The sequence below is a fragment of the Moschus berezovskii genome, chromosome 9, assembly GCF_049115385.1.
Source record: "Moschus berezovskii isolate FMDL1 chromosome 9, NW_MosBer_1.0, whole genome shotgun sequence".
NCBI classification, from domain to species: Eukaryota; Metazoa; Chordata; class Mammalia; order Artiodactyla; family Moschidae; genus Moschus; species Moschus berezovskii.
Window position 1 is genome coordinate 41,165,045 of NC_142468.1, and position 22,494 is coordinate 41,187,538.

The following is a 22,494-nucleotide window of genomic DNA, read 5'->3' on the forward strand; positions in this document are numbered from 1 at the left end:
TTCCCAGGTGATGCTAGCAGTAAAGAACCTGGCTACAAAGAAAACATAAGAGACCCAGGTTCAATTCCTGGGTCAGGAAGGTCCCCCGGAGGAGGGCATGGCAACACACTACAGTATTCTTGCCTGGAGAATCCCATGGACAGAGGAGCCTGGCGGGCTACAGTCTATGGGGTCATGAAAATGTCGAAGTACTTCGGCATCTCCATACTTGATTTCTTTCTTATTAAGCTCTATGAGATCTGATACTTTTAAGAACACATAGCCCAATATTTCAAGTTTTCCATGCAGACAAAAGATGGAAAGTTACAATCTGTGCAACTTCAGGAATTCTGACATTGAGTTGTTGTTCCTCCAGTCAAACTCAAATAGGCTATCACTTTCTGTGCAATGATGGAGGGCTGCTGCTGCTAAGTCACTTTAGTCGTGTCCGACTCTGTGTGACCCCATAGACGGCAGCCCACCAGGCTCTGCCATCCCTGGGATTCTCCAGGCAAGAACACTGGAGTGGGTTGCCATTTCCTTCTCCAATGTGTGAAAGTGAAAAGTGAAAGTGAAGTCGCTCAGTCTTGTCTGACTAGTAGCAACCCCATGGACTGTAGCCCACCAGGCTCCTCTGTCCATGGGATTGTCCAGGCAAGAGTACTGGAGTGGCTTGCCATTGCCTTCTCCGGATGGAGGGCTAATTATAATTATTATATATAACTATTATTATATAATATATATAATTATTATATAACTATTGGAGAAGGAAACTAACATAGCCTGGAGAATCCCAGGGACGGGGGAGCCTGGTGGGCTGCCCGTCTATGGGGTCACACAGAGTCGGACACGACTGACGTGACTTAGCAGCAGCAGCATGTTATAACTGAATTCTATTTCAGATAATCTGAATTATATTTTGCAGCATTAAAATTTCAATTGCTCTATTACAAACCACCCCAAAACTTTAATCTTGAAACAAATATTCATTTGTGGTTAGGCTGGACCCAGATAGGGTGTTTCTCTCTTAGGGTATCTCATGGAGTCACAGATGGTAACTGGGGGGTTTCAGTCTTGTGAAGTTTGGCTGAGCTGGACATCCAAGAAGATTCACACTCTTGGCTAGAAGTAGTTATTGGTCACGGGCTGGGAGCTGAGCTGGGGCTATTGACTTGCATAGCCTATGCATAGCCTCTCCTTGTGGTTTGGATTTCTCACAACACTAGAACTGGGTCCTAGAGGCACAGTAGAGCGCCCCTAGAGGCTCAGGTAGAAGCTGCTCAGATCTCTCACAACCTGGCCTTGCAAATTTGCCATGTCACTTTGCTGCATTCTATTGGTCAAGCGGATTCAAAGGGAGAAGAATCAGCCTCCATATCTTAATGGGAAAGTGGCAAAATTCACACTACAGACACACGTGTGGGAATGGATAATAAGCTGTAGCCATTTTAGAAAATGTAATTTGTCATAGTTACTAAGAATCAAGAGTTTGGTGTCCATTTCTGTGTGACTTTAGTTTCAATGTCTTCCCTCTCTGGGTCCCAGAGCTTCAGTTCTTAACTGAGAAAATTGAACAAGATACACTTTACAGTTTATTCGCACTAAAGACATCCAGCGTTTGGCTCCTTGTGAAAGACGACATCTGTATCTCTCTGAAAACCAAGAAATAGTATAAAAGGCACAGCTTAAATTGCCAGCAATTCTCATAATGTAGCTTTTAGACAGAGAATGTAAGAAATTAGATGATTAAAGACTTTTCACAAAAGCACACCATGTTTGAAAGCTGTAGAGCAGCAAAGAAGCATTATAATTCTACTAAAATAAAAAAAGCCTCAGTAGAAAAAGGGAGTGTGAAAATGGGGAGTATCCTTTCTCAACGAGAACCACCCTGTGAACATTAATTTTCTCCTGCAAATCTCAAAGCATTTGACACATTCACTAGCCTAAGGTTTCACTATTTTCTTTTTATTGGAGAGGGGCCACTGGCACAGAGAATGTAATTTTATCATAGAAAATTAGAGCTGAAGGGGACCTCAAGGTCATCTTCTCCAGTGGAGTGATACAGGGCAGAAGAGTACAAATTATATACACCCACTGAGATCGTAATCTAGAGATCAGATGATTTCCTCAGCATCAAACAATGAGTCAGTGGCTGAGTTGTGTCAAGAAGGTAAAGTTCCCAGCTTCTCAGCAACAGACTAGCAGAAGTCCCTTTCTTAGCCCCTGACATTAAAAAAATGCTTTATGATTTTAAGATGTTTTTATTTCCTCCCTCCCTCCTTCCCTTCCTTCCTTCCTATTTTTCTCTATTCTTTCTTATTGATATATTATGTATCAGAAAGTGCTACCTAAATTGTTTCATTTTATCCTTACACCAACTATGATGGTGCTAAATACTATTGTCCACATTTTACAACTGAGGGAAATGGGTACTTGTAAGTGAAGAGACTTGCCAAAACCACAGAGCTAGTAACCAGCAAAGTGTTTCAGGTGAGGTAGTGAAGTATTGACTTCTATTCCAGCCCACTTTCTCTTTCCTTTTAGTCCTAAGTATTGTTCTAATCGCTAAGATTTACTAATTCTTTTCTATGTGTTGGGTTCGGTATTAGTTTATTTTTTATATTTTATTTAATCCTACACATAATTTCATATCTTATATAGGACTTTCTGTTCTTACCTCAAAGAACTGAGGTCAATGGCATAAATGAAAGTTACCTTTTCACATCAAAATTTAGATATTTATTGGTAAGTTGGAGCTTTGCCCACTGCTCAGATGACTCAGTACAGACCATTGCTAGATGGTATAATAGAAAAAGAAAATATATGCAAAATATACCTCTGACAGGGTGTTAATATCTAAAATATACAAGGAACACATGTATCTCAATAGCAAAAAGACAGAGAACCTGATTTTAAAATGGACAAAGATCTTGAGTAGACATTTCTCCAAAGAAGATATAAAAATGACCAACAGATATGTGAAAAAAAATACTCAACATCATCAATCATCAGAGAAATAAAAATCTAAATCACAAGGAGATATTACCTCACATCATAAGGATGGCCATTATCAAAACAAAAAAGAAAACAAAGCAAAAGCAGAAAACGAAGGTGGCAAGAAAATGGAGAACTAGAACCCCCATACACTGTTTTTTGGAATGTAAAATGGTATGTCATCTATGGAAATTAGTGGGGAAATTCCTGAAAAAATTAAAAATAGAGCAATCATATGTTCCAGTAATCCTACCTCTGGGCATTTATCTTAAAAAAAATGAAGTCAGGTTCTCTTAAAGATATTTGCATTTCCATCCTTATTGCAGCATTATTCACCTAGCTGAGAATTGAAAACAACCTTTAATAGCCATTGACAGATGAATGGATTTTTAAAATGTAGTATATACTTACAATGAAATATTATTCAGCCTTAAAAAGGAAGGAAAATCTGACACATGCTACAAATATGAAAAGTGAAAGTGAAGTCATGTCCAGCTGTTTGCAACCCCACGGATTGTAGCCTACCAGGCTTCTCTGTCCATGGGATTTTTCCAGGCAAGAGTACTGGAGTGGGTTGCCATTTCCTTCTCCAGGGGTTCTTCCCAACCCAGGGTTCAAAGCCAGGTCTCCCGCATGGCAGGCAGACACTTTACCCTCTGAGCCACCAGGGAAACTTGAGTACATTAAATTAAGTAATATCAGTTATGCAAGAAGAAAAACTTTTAAAGATGTGCTGTGCAGCCCTGTGCTTATCATTAACAGTACTTCAAGATTTGTTGAGAGGGTAGATGGCATATTATGTGTTATTTATCACAAATAAAAAAGAAAAACCTTTAAATGAATGAATAAATGGATGAATGAATGCCTGCTTCAGATCAACCTTTGTTACTCAATCACTGTATGACATTGGACATGATATTTAACCTCTCCAAAGTGAGAGTTGGACCATAAAGAAAGCTGAGTGCCAAAGTATTGATGCTTTTGAACTTGGTGTTGGAGAAGACTCTTGAGAGTCCCTTGGACTGCAAAGAGGTCAAACCATTTAATCCTAAAGGAAATCAGCTCTGAATATTCATTGGAATATTCCAATATTGGAATATTCATTCATCTGAATATTCATTGATGCTGAAGCTGAAGCTCCAATTCTTTGGCCACCTGATGCAAAGAACTGACTCATTGGGAAAGACCCTGATGCTGGGAAAGACTGAAGGTGGGAGGAGAAGAGGACGGAAGAGGATGAGATGGTTGGATGGCGTCACCGACTCGATGGACATGAGTCTGAGCAAGCTCTGGGAGATGGTGAAGGACCGGGAAGCTTGTCATGCTTCAGTCCATGGGGATGCAAAGAGTCAGGCACGACTTAACAACTGAATAACAGCAACAGCAACGACAAATGCTTAGATAGTAACATCTTTTTTAAAAGTGGTGATGTTTTAAAGATCGGACTTGTGGTTGCCAAGGGGGAAAGCGGGGAGGAGAGAGATGGGCTGGGAATTTGGGGTTGGTAAATGCAAACTATTACATTTAGAATGGATAAGCAGTCAGATCCTACTGTATAACACAGGGAACTGTATCCAATCTCCTGAGATACACCATAATGGAAAGAATATATTTTAAAAATGCATATATGTGTAAAACTGAGTCATTTTGCTGTATGGCAAAAATTAGCATTACATTGTAAAGTCAAATATACTTCAATAAAACTTAAATTAAATTTTTAAAAGTGGTGATATGAAATTGAAATGAAATGGTTATTAATTGTAAAGGATTATAAAAAGAAAGATAAGTTCATTACTGTTATCATAAATTGTATTAGCATTTCCCCACCTGAAGAAGAGATCGTCATGGGGATGTGGTTGATGTTGGCAAAATCAGTAATAAAAATATTTATAATAAAAAATACTCTCTAAGAAAAGCTTTTAGGTCTAATGGCCTACTTGTTTCAAATAATATTCAATTTTTATTATAGAAGCCAAGTTTCAGCTCCATAACATTAATCTTACTAAATGTCATTGAGTAAGGTGTGATTTAGGGGACATATATATGCCCTGAAAGGGTAAAGTTAGATCTTGGGTTTCTTCTCAACCAGTTGATATGTCAGGAGACAAAGATGCTGCAGCCTGACCTGAATTTTTGTGTCAGTTACATCTGCAGTATTCATATCATTTTAAATCATATCAAAAGAAAATATGTAAAGAACTGGTGACCCCAGTGACTTGTTCTCCTCTTTATTCCCCCATTTCCAGGACTTAGTTTGCTTATCCCACATATCAAGTTTTGGATGGTTCTTTACCAGGATGGCTTAGCCATATCATCCTAGGCAAGCAAAAAGCCAATTAAACTATTGCAGATCAATTAGTGCTATATTCTAAGAATGATACAACTCTGTCAAGTAATAATATTCTAGTTAAGCTGAAAATGAAATCAATTTTGATGTAGTTTATATGGCCTGAGCAGTACACAAAACTTTGCTCACAAATGTCCATTGAAAGAAATGAAAATGGAAACCCTAGACACGACACAAACACCATTGGAGAGGAGGAGGAGAGATTTCCCCAGTAATAGATCATGCTCAATACTAATGCTGAGCACATAAATGCTGTTGATTGATTTCCTGAACACAATGAACACACTCAGGTTTAATTCCCATGGCCACATCACGACTCCAAACAGCAGACCATGAAGAGAAATGATTAGTCTGTGCACATATTGTTATGTCAATTTCTCCACCTAAAAGCAATGATGTTTAACTTCTGAAAATAGAAAAACTAGTAGTTTACAAAAATTTAAAAATTCTTAAATTTGCATTTATTATAAACTCTGCATTAGGAAAGCATGGCACTTTTTTATTTATCACCTACTGAAGGCAATATTAGTTGTATATCTTCATTCTTCTTAGAAAAAAATCAACCTTGAACATTTTATTTGTATTGATATTTGCCTTGTTTTTTTTTATAAGTAGACAATATACATCTAATGTATTATTATTAGTGTTAGCATTGCATACCAGTATTAGCATAGCTGTACTAGCACATGAATGATTCATTCTTCTCTGTGAGTCAAGGCACTGGGGCCATGACTGAGGGAAATATTGACTGCGCAGAAGAAATGCATTGTGTCTTCACTGAGTTTTGTTCTTTTAACATGTAACTAATCTTACTATTTTTCAAGCAGCATGCATTTAGTGACCCTGTTAATACCTAACAATAGCAAAATCCAAGAGATGCTGAGGACAGATGACCAAGAGGTAGAATTCCTTAAAAGGATGGATATGTTTTGTTTCAGTTGATACAGAGTCATCCTCAGGAAGACAGACTCAATAGTCTTCACACTTAAGCAGTTTCAGCAAAAAGAAATGCATTACAGGCCCCATTCCCCTCTTCCTAAAAGACGCTGATACCTTCTTGCAGCCACACCAAATGCTTCCTGCATCAAGAGAAGAGTCATGCTTGCATTAGCTTCATGTGGACTATGCAGTTTTATGGAGTATTCCCAGTCTAATAATAAAAATAACAGCAATAATAACAGCTACTAACATTTATTCAGTGTGGACTATATGTTTTCTGGTACTGTCCTAAAAGTTATGGGTATAAATATGTGTGTATATATATACATGTATTTAATGACTATATATATTTTTATGACCGTATCATATATTATCATTTTTTTTTTTCCGTTTTAAAAAGTTGAGCTAGGGACTATATCCATTTTACAACCAGCAGGGAAGCACAGAGACATGAAATAGAATGTAATCTCCATGAATGCAGGTTTTTTTGACTAGTTCACTGCTGTTTCCTATTCTTTTATAATGTTTGAAGCCTACCTTGTTGAGTGAGTGAATGAATATAGTTTGTCTAAGGCTACTATGTCAACAATTATCCAATTATAATTGAAAGTTAAATGTTTAGCAAATTGTAAGACCATTTAATATGAGGATTCTATTTTTAAAAATTTATATTTGAAGATTTATCACAATGATAATCAGTTTCGGTGGTGAATTCCTTAATTATTTATTCCCATGATATTAATTAAGATTAAATAATGTTTTGAAAGACTCACAACCTTATTCCAGGCCTTCTCAAATGTTTCTACTGAAGAATCCCTACGATCAGATGAGAAGGAAACTTTCTCTTCAAGGGGTCTTGTTGTTTATCATAAAAGACCCACTGAAAGCATTAACTATTTTTGGTGAGTCATGTTTTGTCATAAAATTCATAACAGTTTTGTGCAATATCATCCAATAAGTTTTCTCAGAATCCCTAGAAGACAGAGCCTTTAGGCAGGTTGTCTCATGTTAACTCTTCAGTATTGTTACTGCAATCCCAGGGAGCAAGAGGGAAGGAGAAAGGGGATGAAGCAGAGAAGAGAAAGTCAAATGGGGGACATTGCCAAAGTAACCATCACCTATAGCAAAGGAAACTAATGTGCTCATCTGACAGAAGTCTTTTTAAAGGCAATGTGGGGACTACTGTGTTGCAGAAAAGTTCATTGGAAGGGGTAGGGGGAGAGGATAGGGAGGACTTTATCTACTGGTCCCTTTCCATATTTATTACAATCTGTCCCACTGGGAGTTAACCCCTCTGCACTCGGATTGGACCATATAGACCCTGCAAGGAACCATGGAGCAAGCCATATCTCCTGTAAGTGTGGTAGTTCTTTATCTGAGTCCAGAAGTAGGGGGAAGGTCCTGAGATCACTAGTGGGAGCCTCAAACCAAAAAATCTCTAGGATCCTAGAGATCAGTGAGGTCCAGAGGGTCGAAGGCTGACCATATGAGGAATCTAATATAACTCATGAGTAAAACTGACGTCAGGGAGTGCCACATTCCTGTTACAGCTTTGCATCTCCTTTAGACTCCACTCTACATCTTTAGGAGAACTAGTAACCAGACGAAAAGCACAACCTGATTATGGGGAGCATATCTGAGAATGGGCCAGAAGAAAAGTACATACTTACTGCCACAGAGCCCGGTGGGCTCATAGAGAGGAATCAAAATGATAATATTGGATATTGTTTATTTAAATGAAAATGTGAATATTTACTCTTAGCCACTGTCCAGATATAAGAAGTAGATGGTACATTCTTGCACAGTGGCAAGATATATTATTAAGAGGACTTTAGTCATTTATAATCTACCTGGCTCTTAGGCGGATTCAGTTCAGTTCAGTTCAGTCACTCAGTTGTGTCCGACTCTTTGCAACCCCATGAATCACAGCACGCCAGGCCTCCCTGTCCATCACCAACTCCCGGAGTTCACTCAAACTCATGTACATCGTGTTGGTGATGCCATCCAGCCATCTCATTCTCTGCCGTCCCCTTCTTTTCCCACCCCCAATCCTTCCCAGCATCAGAGTCTTTTCCAGTGAGTCAACTCGTCGCATGAGGTGGCCAAAGTATTGGAGTTTCAGCTTTAGCATCAGTCCTTCCAATGAACACTCAGGATCGATCTCCCTTAGAATGGACTGGTTGGATCTCCTTGCGGTACAAGGGACTCTCAAGAGTCTTCTCCAACACCACAGTTCAAAAGCATCAATTCTTTGGCGATCAGCTTTCTTCACAGTCCAACTCTCACATCCATACATGACCATGGGAAAAAACATAGCCTTGACTAGACGGACCTTGGTTGGCAAAGTAATGTCTCTGCTTTTTAATATATTATCAAGGTTGGTCATAACTTTCCTTCCAAGGAGTAAGCGTCTTTTCATTTCATGGCTGCAATCAGCATCTGCAGTGATTTTGGAGCCCCAAAAAAGAAAGTCTGACACTGTTTCCACTGTTTTTCCATCTATTTCCCATGAAGTGATGGGACCAGATGCCATGATCTTCGTTTTCTGAATGTTGAGCTTCGAGCTAACCTTTTCACTCTCCTCTTTCACTTTCCTCAAGAGGCTTTTGAGTTCCTCTTCACTTTCTGCCATAAGGGTGGTGTCATCTGCATATCTGAGGTGATTGATATTTCTCCCAGCAATCTTGATTCCAGCTTGTGCTTCTTCCAGCCCAGCGTTCCTCATGATGTACTCTGCATAGAAGTTAAATAAGCAGGGTGACAATATACAACCTTGATGTGGGATAAGTCATATTATAAAGTCATTTGCAATGGTTCACAAGTAAAATCAAGTCCTGAATTGGGGCCAAAGAGAAAAACTTTCAGTGTTTACATGTTTTAGAAGAGTCATTTCAGTAAGTTCCAACCTTCTGAAACTTTTGAAAGTGCTTCAGTGACAACCTCATCCATAGACATGAAGAATTATTATCTAAACATAGTTGACTAACTTCAAAAAATGTTCAGAGGAATGATACACATAGATTACATGATATGAGATTCTGCACACAAAAAAATTATCTCAAAGAGGCTTAGGACATTCAGTAATAATGCATTTACCTAGGTTGCTAACATTGTGGATATATAAAACAATGCAAAAGTATCCACAAGTTCTCTGTTGCCAAATGTGGTGAGGCCTCAGGGTAGCTCCGTTGTCATTCTTTTCATCCTCCTGGTCAGTCACCCTCCCAGCCCCCTCCAACTCCCCTTTCACAGTTGTCTCCTGGCATATGGTCTCGTTGTTATTTCCATATGTGTGTCAAATTTCTTGAATGAACACATAAAAGATAGTCATCAAAACTGTAGGTGACATAACTAAAGTAGTGTTAATTATGACAGACAGAACAGCTCAAAATAATTTGAAAGACTTAAACAATGGAACAGACCTAGAAATACCCTTTTTACAGAGATAAAGTGGAAGCTCCTACACTGGTGAACTTCTGCAAATAATTCCGAACATTTGCTATAGGCCTGCCACTACGTCTGTGCTATGGATACAGTGACGGGCAAGACTGAGAGTTTCTCTGCCCTCAAACATCTTACAGTCCAGGAGAGACTCTGAGCAGGGAAGGAAGATCATTTAGCAGAACAGTGTTGGGATATCTAATTTATCTGGAACATATCTTCCAAATCCCAAGAAGTGACATTTAGGCTGGAATCTAAAGAAAGATTGGGATTTCTGTGTGTTGATATTATATCCTGCAACTTTACTGTAATCATTGATTAGCTCTAGTAGTTTTCTGGTAAAGTCTTTAGGGTTTTCTGTGTAGAGGATCATGTCATCAGCGAACAGTGAAAGCTTTACTTCTTCTTTTCCAATTTGTATTCCTTTTATGTCTTTTTCTGCTCTGATTGCTGTGGCCAAAACTTCCAGAACTATGTTGAATAGTAGTGGTGAGAGTGGGCACCCTTGTCTTGCATTCCTATACACTAATAATGAGAAAATAGAAAGAGAAATTAAGGAAACTATTCCATTCACTGTTGCAACGAAAACAATTAAATACTTAGGAATATATCTACCTAAGGAAACAAAAGACTTGTACATAGAAAACTATAAAACACTAGTGAAAGTAATCAAAGAGGACACGAATAGATGGAGAAATATACCGTGTTCGTGGATTGGAAGAATAAATATTGTAAAAATGAGTATACTACCCAAAGTAATTTATACATTCAATGCAATCCCTATGAAGCTACCAACAATATTTTTCACAGAACTAGAACAAATAATCTCACAATTTGTATGGAAATACAAAAAACCTCGAATAGCTAAAGCAATTTTGAGGAAGAAGAATGGAACTGGGGGAATTAACCTGCCAGACTTCAGGCTCTATTACAAAGCCACAGTCATCAAGACAGTATGGTACTGGCATAAAGACAGAAATATAGATCAATGGAACAAAATAGAAAGCCCAGAGATAAACCCACGCTCCTATGGACACCTTATCTTCGACAAAGGAGGCAAGAATATAAAATGGAGAAAAGACAGTCTCTTTAACAAGTGGTGCTGGGAAAACTGGTCAGCCACTTGTAAAAGAATGAAACTAGAACACTTCCTAACACCATACACCAAAATAAACTCAAAATGGATTAAAGATCTAAATGTAAGACCAGAAACTATAAAACTCCTAGAGGAGAACGTAGGCAAAACACTCTCCGACATAAATCACAGCAGGATCCTCCAAGACCCACCTCCCAGAATATTGGAAATAAAAGCAAAAATAAACAAATGGGACCTAATTAAAATCAAAAGCTTCTGCACAGCAAAGGAAACTCTAAGCAAGGTGAAAAGACAGCCTTCAGAATGGGAGAAAATAATAGCAAATGAAGCAACTGATAAAGGATTAATCTCCAAATTATACAAGCAGCTCCTGCAGCTTAATTCCAGAAAACTAAGTGACCCAATCAAAAAATGGGCCAAAGAACTAAACAGACATTTCTCCAAAGAAGACATAAAGATGGCTAACAAACACATGAAAAAATGCTCAACATCCCTCATCATCAGAGAAATGCAAATCAAAACCACAATGAGATACCATTTCACACCAGTCAGAATGGCTGCTATCCAAAAGTCTACATGCAATAAATGCTGGAGAGGGTGTGGAGAGAAGGGAACCCTCTTACACTGTTGGTGGGAATGCAAACTAGTACAGCCACTATGGAGAACAGTGTGGAGATTCCTGAGAAAACTGGAAATAGAACTGCCATATGATCCAGCGATCGCACTCCTGGGCATACACACCGAGGAAACCAGAATTGAAAGAGACACATGTACTCCAATGTTCATTGCAGCACTGTTTATAATAGCCAGGACATGGAAGCAACCTAGATGTCCATCTGCAGATGAATGGATAAGAAAGCTTTGGTACATATACACAATGGAGTATTTCTCAGCCATCAAAAAGAATGCATTTGAATCAGTTTTAATGAGGTGGATGAAATTGGAGCCAATTATACAGAGTGAAGTAAGCCAGAAAGAAGATCATCAATACTGTATATTAACGCATATATATGGAATTTAGAAAAATGGTAACCTGAACCCTGTATAAGAGACTGCAAAAGAGACATAGGCATTTAGAACAGTCTTTGGGACTCTGTGGGAGAGGGTGAAGGTGGAATGATTGGGGAGAATGGAATTGTAGCATGTATATTATCATAAGTGACCAGTCCAGGTTCGACGCATAAATTTTCCTCTGTTCATTTCTTTGCATTTGTGCTTTTTTAATAAAAATACTTTTAACTGTAAAGAAAAAAAAATTATAAAAAAATAAATAAATAAATAAATTTTGAGAAAGTCACAAAAAAAAATAAATAAATAAATTCCTTTCTTGCAAAAAAATAAAGAAAGAAAGAAAGAAAGATTGGGGGCTAGTAGGTAAGGCAGAGCTGTAGAGTGATTCAGAATAGCATGTGTCATGGTTATTCAAAAAATTGGAGAATGTAGCAAAAGTCAGATCATGAAAGTCCTCTTAAGCCACAATAAATGATTTCATTTTACTAAAAAAGCAATGGGAACATACTGAACAGTTTTAAGGAAAAAAGTAATATGATCAGACATGAGTCTTGGAAGTATCAACCTGAAGGCATGCGGAAGATAGACAAGTGTAGGAGAAATCCAAGCAGAAGAGTCTGATAACCTGTAGGAACAGAGAGAAGACATGTCTTAGGTTGAAGCAATTGGATATGTTTGCCAAATTACTGAATATGAGATATGAGGTGGTGGGGAAATTCATTGATGATTCTGACATTTCCAGCTGGAGTATGTATGCTTATGCCATTCGGTGAGATGAAAATATTAGAGGGACAGCAGTTTAAGCAGTTTAAGAAAATAATGACTGAAATTTGAGTCATGTGGAATTTGACATTCTTATGGGCCATCCCAGTACAGATGACCAAAGTACAGTGGAACATAAGAATCGAGCTCATGAATGAGGTCTCAGTTCATTGACTGATCTATGTCTCTGAGAGTCAACATATACATGATGTCTAAAACTATTGGATTAAATGAGGCCAGAGTATTAGAATATACAGGAAATAGGACTTGACTATACATTCACTAAGTTCACAGAGTCAACAACACAATGTGGCTAGCAAATGTGAAGTAATGATGGTATGCATAAATGCACCGTTTGGCTCCAAAATAAGACAGTAGAGAGTTCTGTTCTTCTTGGGGGTGATCAGGCCATGCTGAGCAGCATGTTAACTGGTGGGTACCACACTGCAAGCAGATTCAGAAGAGATTGTGGTGATGAAGAGATGGAAAACCAAGCTAAAACATAAGAATTACTTATACGATAAGAAGCAAGCATGAATGTTCAGTCTAAATAAAAGATGATTCTTCAAATATTAGAAATGCAATCATATAGAAGCTGAATTAAAATTATTTCAATGATAATGATAAAAATAATATCAGTAAAAATATTCATTTTTTCCACAATTATTCATTAAAGTCATGGAGATAGTACATTCCTTGTCACTGCGGACATTTAAACATCAGCTCATTGAAGACCTGGTAAGGACTTTGTGGCTAGAATGACAAGATCAGGTGGATGGGTAGGTTAACAAACCTTTAATGTGCTTTCCAACCTTGAGATGGTTTACACTGGCTGGGGATGGCAGAGAGACACATATGAGGCAACATAATTTTAGTGGACAGCCTGAAAAAACACTTATTTTCTCATTTTGAGTTGACCATTTAATAGTGTAATCTGGCAGTGTCACCAGGTTGTGCTTGAGTTTCGTCAGTGAAATATGAGAAACTAACAAAATGTTTGCTAAGATCCTTAAATTCTGTGAAGATTTTGCTAACATTCCTGGCTACACTTTCTATCCATATGTAACGAATGAGTGTATGCTCAGTCGCTCAGGTCAGCTCTTTGCAATTCCATGGACTGTTGCTTGCCAGGCTCCTCTGTCCATGGGATTCTCCAGAAAAGAATATTGGAGTGGGATGCCATTTCCTTCTCTAGGGGACCTTCCAGACCCAGGCATCGAACCCACATCTCACACGTCTCCTGCACTGGCAGATGGATTCTTTACCACTGAGCCACCTGGGAAGCCCACATACGTAAGCAGTACCCTTCAGTTATTCGGGTTTATCACACACATGTGTTGGTGAGATGAAAGGACTTAAAAGAAAGAGGACTTCTGGGGGAGGCAAAGGAAATGAGTATTGGCTGATTGTGCACGTTTTCAAAAATGGTGTAAACCAATTGAGTCATAGATAAGTCATTTTGAATTGTCACAGTTGATTCAAATATTTTAATGGATTTAATACTGCTCAAAGACCCACCCAGGAAAAGGAGGGGCTCCAGTATGGTGGCAAATATCAGCTTAGACTTGGCATTGCAAGGTGGATGGATGATATATGTTCACATTCATCATCCTCAACAGTTACACTTACATTCAGATTTTTTTAAAGTATGCTTCTAATTTTAGTCACCCCTTTGAAGATCATTTTTATATGGATATTTGGAATATCTTTAGGCCCTGCTGACCTGTTCAGAAAAGGCTGAAAACTTGAACATTGCTCTAGGAAGGCATTCTCAGACAGCGTGTGACTGAATTCCATGGCAAAAATTGGTTTGGTTCCTTCCTGAACGAGGATGTAAAATTATACCAGTCAGATGGCAACTCCCAGAGAATTTGGTCACGAAAAGGCTTAGCCAATCGGTTATATCTTAGAGTGGGGATTCTGGCCTTATAAAGTCAGCTTCTAGATCAGTGTGGTGATTGGAAAGAACATTAGAAGGTAAGCAGATGGCTGGATTGCTTTCCTTAGTGTCTTTTCCCTAATATCACAATGTAAAGGCTTGCCCTGGGCACTGAATAAAATGAAGAGCCTTCAATGAAGAACCCCCATCAGCACAAAAGCTCTAGCAAAGGGGGAGCTATGGCCTCTACAAAGCCTAATTTTCTTTGGCCCCACCACCAACCCACAGCCACTCTGCCAACTTATTTGGGAAGTAGGCTGACTGAATATTTCAGAGCAAGGTCCTGACTCCATTCCTGCCCCATCTCCTTGGCACACCTCTCCTCAAAGCCTCGGCTTCCACAATGTCTGAAGACATGAGCTTGCTGGGGCACACAGCTTCTCTGTATGCATGAATCTGCTCATCATCTCTTTTCTGTTCACAGCTCCTCGGGGGTTTCCTGGGCGGCAGGAGATTTGCCATGGGGCGGGGAAAGCAGGAATTTAGAGCAAAGTGTTTCCCTGAAACATACTGCCTGGGCAGGCTGGTTCTGCTGTTAAAAGCTCCTCCACGGCCATATGCCTCCATTCCGCTATTAAGTGGAGTGTTACTGTCATATAGACAGAGGCGCCGACTCCCTCCATCAGTTACACCCTGTGCTGCCCATCTGCACGCATGGCGTTTTGCCCATTTATGAGTTATAGACCAGCCACAATAGGAAACAACTTGCATCTACTGCAAAGCTCAGAAGCTTCAAAACCTAGGCAGTTCTCCCTTGTGGATTTGAAGTCACTGTTTCCAGCGCCTGGCCCATAGTTAAATGGTTGTGGACCTGTTCTTGATCTGTTTCAAGCTTACTGTGTAGGGTGCAGATAGGGAAGGCGTGGCACCTGAATGAGTCAGTCTTTCGTGATAGACGGCAAGAAGAGGAACTGCGAATGTTAGAAATGCTGTAGTTGTTGCAAAGACAGCACCCACTTCCTAGCTTGATTTCAGGCTTCATCCACATTCTCCACAAGGAATTCCTCATTTTCCCAAGAATGGTGGGAGTGGGATGGGAGTAGGGGGTCAAAGACTATCCACTTCCATTCATGTGTGTACAGATATCCTGTAGACTCCACAAGTTGTTTCTTTCGAGTCCTCCTCCAGGAGACACAAAATAACAAAGCATTAACATGTCACACCTTCAAAATCCACTCAACAGATTTTAGCACTGCAGAGTGGGTCCCAGTGGCACCAAACTTAGAGTTCCCAAATCATAAGCAAACTTTGTTCCAAACATCCTCTGTAGATTTTTGTTTCAGAGTTCATTTTTAGAAATTGGATTTTTTTTTTTTGTAGAAATGATGCTGTTTCTTAACATTTCATTTCATAATAATTTTGAACTTTAAAAAGTTACAAAAATACACACAGAGCGCTATTATACCCTTCATCCAACTTCCCTCTTCATGTTACACAACCATGGAACAAATAATCCATAATCCAAACCCAGAAATCGACACTGGTACTTTAGTATCAGTATCTACTCTGTAGACTTAGTTGAATTTCATCTAATGTCCTTCTTCAGATTCAGGAGGCAGTCCAGGGTCTGCCTTGATCTTCCTTGGTCTCCTGTAATCTGAGACTGTTCTTCATGTCTACAGGCCACTTTTGAAGAATACTGACTAGTTATTCGTTAGAATTCACCTCAGTTTGACGTTAGCTATGCTTTCTCTTGATTGAAATGAGATTATGCATTTTTTTTCCAAAAATTCCAATGAAACAATATTGAGCCCATCTCAGGACATCCTGTCAGAAAGTGCTTGAAGTTAATATGTCTTATCACTGAGGATATTAACTTTGATCTCTTGGTTCAAGTGGTATCTCCCAGGTTTCTCCAGTGTAGAAGTTACTGTTTTTCCATCTGAACTGATATATTTTAAAGCTAGACTTTCAAGATAACACTCAAAACCTATGTAACCCATCATAGTAAACACTGCACCTCAGGGTGCTTGAAATAAACAGAAGACAGAGAAGCTGAAGCATGCTTTTTCATCTGTATCTATATTTACTGAAGGTGGTAGGCAGTATAAAACCTCACTCTGTCACTGTCACTAATGCTTTTGTCTGCAGTTGCAGGGTAATTCTGAGTTCAGAAGCAGTTTTTACTCTCTTGATAAAATGAGAATGATGTGTCAGATCATCCTCGGTTTGAATCATAGATCTGTGGTTTTGGACAACTTATTAACCTTCTCATCTACAGCATAGTGATAATAAGATCTTTCTTGCAGGATTGATTTGAATATTAGACATAAATTCAAGGTTCCCATGTAGGGCTGTGCCCACAGTAGGTACTTAATAAAAAATATTAACCATGTCTTATGGGAGACGTGGTGGATGTCATGAATGTTGGCCAGCTGTCCATTTTCATGAAACCTTTATTAGCCTGTTTTGTTCATTCATTCACTCAGAAAAATTTATATTGAGTGCCCACCAGAGGCTAGGTGCAGGTCCTATAGTCCTTGCCTTCATGGAACTTACTCTCTAGTGAAAGAAAAGCCAGTAAACAAATGGAAAACATATAAAATGTGACGGAGGAGGACGTGGCACCCCACTCTAGTACTCTTGCCTGGAAAATCTCACGGGCGGAGGAGCCTGGTAGGCTGCAGTCCATGGGGTCGCTAGGAGTCGGACACGACTGAGTGAATTCACTTTCACTTTTCACTTTCATGCATTGGAGAAGGAAATGGCAACCCACTCCAGTGTTCTTGCCTGGAGAATCCCAGGGACGGGGGAGCCTGGTGGGCTGCCGTCTATGGGGTCGCACAGAGTCAGACACGACTGAAGCAACCTAGCAGCAGCATCATAAAATGTGAAACTCTTAGAAAACTGGGAGAGGGAACATATGTTGATGGAATGGTAAAATAAAACATCATTCAGGAGCTGACATTTACTGTGAAGCACAAAGGATAGCAGAATTTCTCTGTGCAAAGAGACAGGGAAAAGCATTTCTAGTAGACAGAACAGAAAAGGCAAAAACTCTTAAGATGCTTGGGATGTTTACTAAAAGGAAAGATGGCCAAAGTGACTGGAACACAGGAATAATTTAACAGCTACCTGTACTAAAAGCTGGAGAAGGCAATGGCAAGCCATTCCAGTACTCTTGCCTGGAAAATCCCATGGATGGAGGAGCCTGGTGGGCTGCAGTCCATGGGGTCGCTAGGGGTCGGACACGACTGAGCGACTTCACTTTCACTTTTCACTTTCACACATTGGAGAAGGAAATGGCAACCCACTCCAGTGTTCTTGCCTGAAGAATCCCAGGGACGGGGCAGCCTGGTGGGCTTCCGTCTATGGGGTCACACAGAGTCGGACACGACTGAAGTGACTTAGCAGCAGCAGCAGCAGTACTAAAAGCTGAGCGCCAAAGAATTGATACTTTTGAACCATGGTGTTGGAGAAGACTCTTGAGAGTCCATTGGACTGTGAGGAGATCAAACCAGTCAATCCTAAATGAAAGCAGTTCTGGGTGTTCATTGGAAGGACTGATGCTGAAGCTGAAACTCCAATACTTTTGCTACCTGATACGAAGAACTGACTCATTGGAAAAGATCCTGATGCTGGGGAAGATTGAAGGCAGGAGAAGGAGACAACAGAGGATGAGATGGTTGGTTGGCATCACTGACTTGATGGACATGAGTTTGAGCAAGCTCCAGGAGTTGGTGATGGACAGGGAAGCCTGGAGTGCTGCAGTCCATGAGGTTGCAAAGAGTCGGACACAACTGAGCAACTGAACTAACTGACTGACTGCACTAAAATAGCCCAAACTCTTCAGAAAACTTATTCCCATATTTTTTCCTTTTAGTTAATGACTGTTTAGAGTTCTGCTCAGCTTTAGGCATTTATCTAAGTCACAGGTGGTGTTAGAAATGAGTTTTTTGCCCCACCCAGTTCTTTACCTTAATTCAGCTCATAACTGAAAGTGTTATGTATTCCAAGGAGTTTTCCCTCCTCCACTGTGAACATATAAAAATATTGAATGTACACCCATTACCACCTCTGCTTTCCTGTGTTTTCCGTGCCAACCACCATTCTGCTGCCCTGGTAAAGTTCTTGCCTAGGTCCACTTGCTGATTACACAAATTTCCTCTGCTTAAAAAAGTCCCTAGGCATGCTGCAAGCAGCATTCCTTCAGCACAGAGAGTTAAGCTGTGAAAACAAGGTTGTCTAGCTCTTTAAATATTGTCACGTTACATTAAAAACACATTATACCTGACTCTCCAAAGCTCAGAGGAAAGCAGAGTCATGTAAACCTGTCAGAAAATTCTTGGCTGGCTGAGCTGGAAAAGGTGTTTCAGTTTTCTTGGGGTCTGGTTGCAGATGTGACCATCGCAATGCATACTAATGACCATCTCTTTTCTCATTATGTAGCAATGACCCTGAGACCTCATTCTGGCATCTCACTGCTCTGCTTCAAAAGCATCTTATGAAAAGTGCAGTCTGCAATCATTGACAAAGAAGACAGTATTTACAAATGATTGATTTTCTACAATTATAAAAAGCTTTGATTTGAATGGAAATTTTGCTAAAAGAGTCTCCCTCCTGAGAATATTTGCCATCTTATAAAGAACAGTATTAGTGTTGTGTGGATCGAATTGTGTTCAAACCCCCACCACCAGCCAAATTCATATGTTGAAGTCATAATCCCCAGGACCTTAGAATTTGACCTATTTAGAGATAGATAGGTCTTTATAGAGGCAATCAAGTTAAAATGAGGTCCTTTTGGGTGGGCTCTAACCCAGTATGTTGTTTTGTTTTAGATGCAAGTTGTGTCTGATTCTTTTGTGACTCCATGGACTATACCCCACCAGGCTCCTCTGTCCATGGGATTTCCCAGGCAAAAATATCGGAGTGGGTTGCCATATCCTTCTCCAGGGGATCTTCCCAACCCAGGGATCGAACCTGTGTCTCTTGCATTCGCAGGTGGATTCTCTACCACTGAGCCACCACAGAAGCCCTAATCTAACTGGCATCCTTATAGAGAGACATTTGGAGACAGAGATGGGCACAGAGGGAAGGCAGTGTGATTAGACATAAGGAGAACACCGCCACCTACAAGCCAAGGAGAGAGACTTGGAATAGATCCTTCTCTTACAGCCCTCAGAAGGCACCACCCCTGACAACACCTTGATTTCGGACTTCTGGGCTCCAGAACTTTGAAACGATAAATTGCTGTTGTTTAAGCTCCTGATCTGTAGTACTTTGTCACAGCAGTTCTAGAAAACTAATGCAGTTGTTTATCACCTGGGATAGAAGAAAAATGAGAGGGAGATATCATTGAAAGTGAAATAGGTCTTCTATCTCAAATACATTCCCTACGCCCACCGTCACCAGGACCCCCCTGTTGCTCTAACGCAGTGATTCTCGGTTATGCCTGAACATTATTAGAGTCACTTGGAGAGTTCTGAAAGAAAATTTGACTGCCTGGGCATCCCAAGCCAATTGAAATAGAATGTCTTGGAGCAGAGCCTGGGATCTGGTGCTTTTAAAAAGTTCTCGAAATGATCCCCATATGCAGATAGATTTAGAAAGCTTGCATTAATTTCATGCAGTGCAAAGTGTGTCACCCAGGCCAACAGCATGAGAGTCACTTTGAGAAACTGTTAGAAATACAGAGTCTCAGGCTACATATCAGACCTACTGAGTCAGAAACTCCTGGAGTTGGGTATCAGGAATTGGTGTTTTAATGAGACCTCCAGGTGATGCTGATGCATGCTCACAGTTGCAAAACACTGGTCCAGCCCTTTGATATTTTGCATGATGGTAGCTCATGAGAATCTGAAAAATTATGCAAGTTTTCCACCAACAAAAATGTATATATGCACAAAACTTTGTGTTTAATATCAGATAATGCACCATCTACCTATCTGTTCCATGGATGTCTCAGGGTCAGAAGATCCCAGCTTAAGAACTTGAGCCTTTTTCTCTTTACCTCCAACCCACCAAACCATAGAGAAGAGAGTTCCTTAATTGTGAAATGGGCTTCCCTAGTGGTTCAGATGGTAAAGAATCCGCCTGCCAATGCAAGAGACACAGGTTCAATCCTTAATTCAGGAAGATCCCCTGGAGGAGAGCATGGTAACCCATTCTAGTATTCTTGTCTGGGGAATCCCATGGACAGAGGAGCCTGGCAGTCTACCGTCCATGTATTCACAAAAGAATCAGCCATGACTTAGTGACTAAACAACAGCAACAATAATTGCAAAATAAACAGACTTCTAGGAAAAAATCTCCCCTGCCCCCCTCACATGTCCCTCTCCAGCTAAATCAAGGGCTGCTTGGCAGAAACCTAAGCCTCCTTCTTTGGGTCATTGATCTCCATACTTAGGTTTGCATGCCTATAGCTGAGTTGTGCACTCACTCACCTGATAACAAATGGCGATATTTTTCCTAGGCTCTCATGAATACAAACAACCCAGCTGTGCAAAGATCAGCGCATGTGTCTGTTATGGTCAGTGAGCTGCAAGTTATTGTTTGCAACAGGGCACAGGAAGAAGACGGCAGCTTTTCTTAAATCAGAATCATTTTTATATGAAAGTGACAAAGATGAAAAGTCATGGCAGAGAAGGTTGGTAATTAAAATACATCTGTAGCCAATTAGAGTCTGTGTTGCAGTTACTGAAATCCTGAAATTTGCTGGTTATAGAGAGAGGATCCAGAACCCCAATCATGATGGGCTTTTGAGCAGGGCATTGTCTTAGGCAAAAATTAAGTTAATATTGATGGAGATTATTTATTCATTAAATGGCAACATAGTGCCTGACATATTGCCCCCAGGGCTTAAAACCTAAGTTATGCATATACGTATACAGGCAAATTGCCTCGCCTCTGGTGGTCAATGCTTGTTTGGTGGCTGTTCTCAAGGAAGTCCCTCATCTTGAGTCCAGATGTAAATCAGACTTCTGTGGACTCAAGCTGGTTTGTGATACCAAGGCCAAATCCAATTCTACTTTTTAAAACTGAGAAAAGGAAAAAAATTAAAAGTAATATGTTCCTTTTCCCCTTTGCCTTTAAGAATCATGCTATCATAGCCATGTAAATTATGTTCCTTTCAGTGAAGCCTTATTTCAGGTCCTAGTAGATTATGGGGTTTAAAAATGTAGAGACAGTTTAGGCATCTTTATTCCCTTGCAAGGTGCCGTGAATGGTCTCAGCTAAAAGCAACTAGAAGAGATTCACTCACTTGAATTTGGAAACCCTGATAGTCTCCAATGAGGGAAAAAGAAGTTGTGTACACACATGTGCATAGACACACACACACGGAGATTTATAGATCTTGTTAAATTAAGTTCTTAATTCTTAGCATCATCTGATGCCTTCCCTTCAACTGTCAAAATTTCCAAATGTAAAATCTAAACATAACATTTATTATTTTTCTATCTAACAAAATATTTAATGTATTTTAATCTCCAAAACTAGTACAGGAAGAAAAAAATGAAGTCACATGAGTGAAAGTCCATATTGGTGCAGGATTTGAATGTCTGTATGTGACAGAAAGTTGATTCATATTGGATTTTTGTATATTTTAGAGCCTGTAATGAGTTATTGATCTGTGATAAAGTAAACTGACATTTTTGTAACCCAGTATGCCATCAGTATATCCAGTAAGTGCAAGTTTCAGTAATATATTATTAGGATCAAGTCATTGGTAGTTTTAGCAAGCATTTGCAAACATTTGTTGCAGAAGAGAACATATACATATTTACAAGTAAAAGTATTAGTCGTTCAGTAGTGTCTGACTCTTTGCAACCCCATGGACTGTAGCCTGCCAGGCTCCTGGGTCCATGGGATTCTCCAGGCAAGAATACTGGAGTGGCTTGCCATTCCCTTCTCCAGGGGATCATCCTGACCCAGGGATTGAACCTGGGTCTCCAGCATTGCAGGCAGATTCGTCACCATCTGAACTACCAGGAAAGTCCCATATTTACAAATTGTCAAGTGTGCATTTGTATCTACAATGTTTTAGTC

General features: G+C 39.7%; 1 long non-coding RNA gene across 2 annotated transcripts in view; it reads left to right on the forward strand.

Moving 5' to 3' along the window:
- LOC148776438 (uncharacterized) overlaps positions 1 to 21,262 on the forward strand; it is a 572,377-nt gene extending 551,115 nt beyond the window's left edge. Inside the window, exon 5 of one of the 2 annotated variants that reach the window (XR_016038187.1) lies at positions 18,898 to 21,262. This is a non-coding gene — a long non-coding RNA (uncharacterized LOC148776438). The remainder of the gene's footprint in view (positions 1 to 18,897) is intronic. The other variant, XR_016038192.1, reaches the window with a different exon arrangement.
- Positions 21,263 to 22,494: the final 1,232 nt, after the last annotated feature.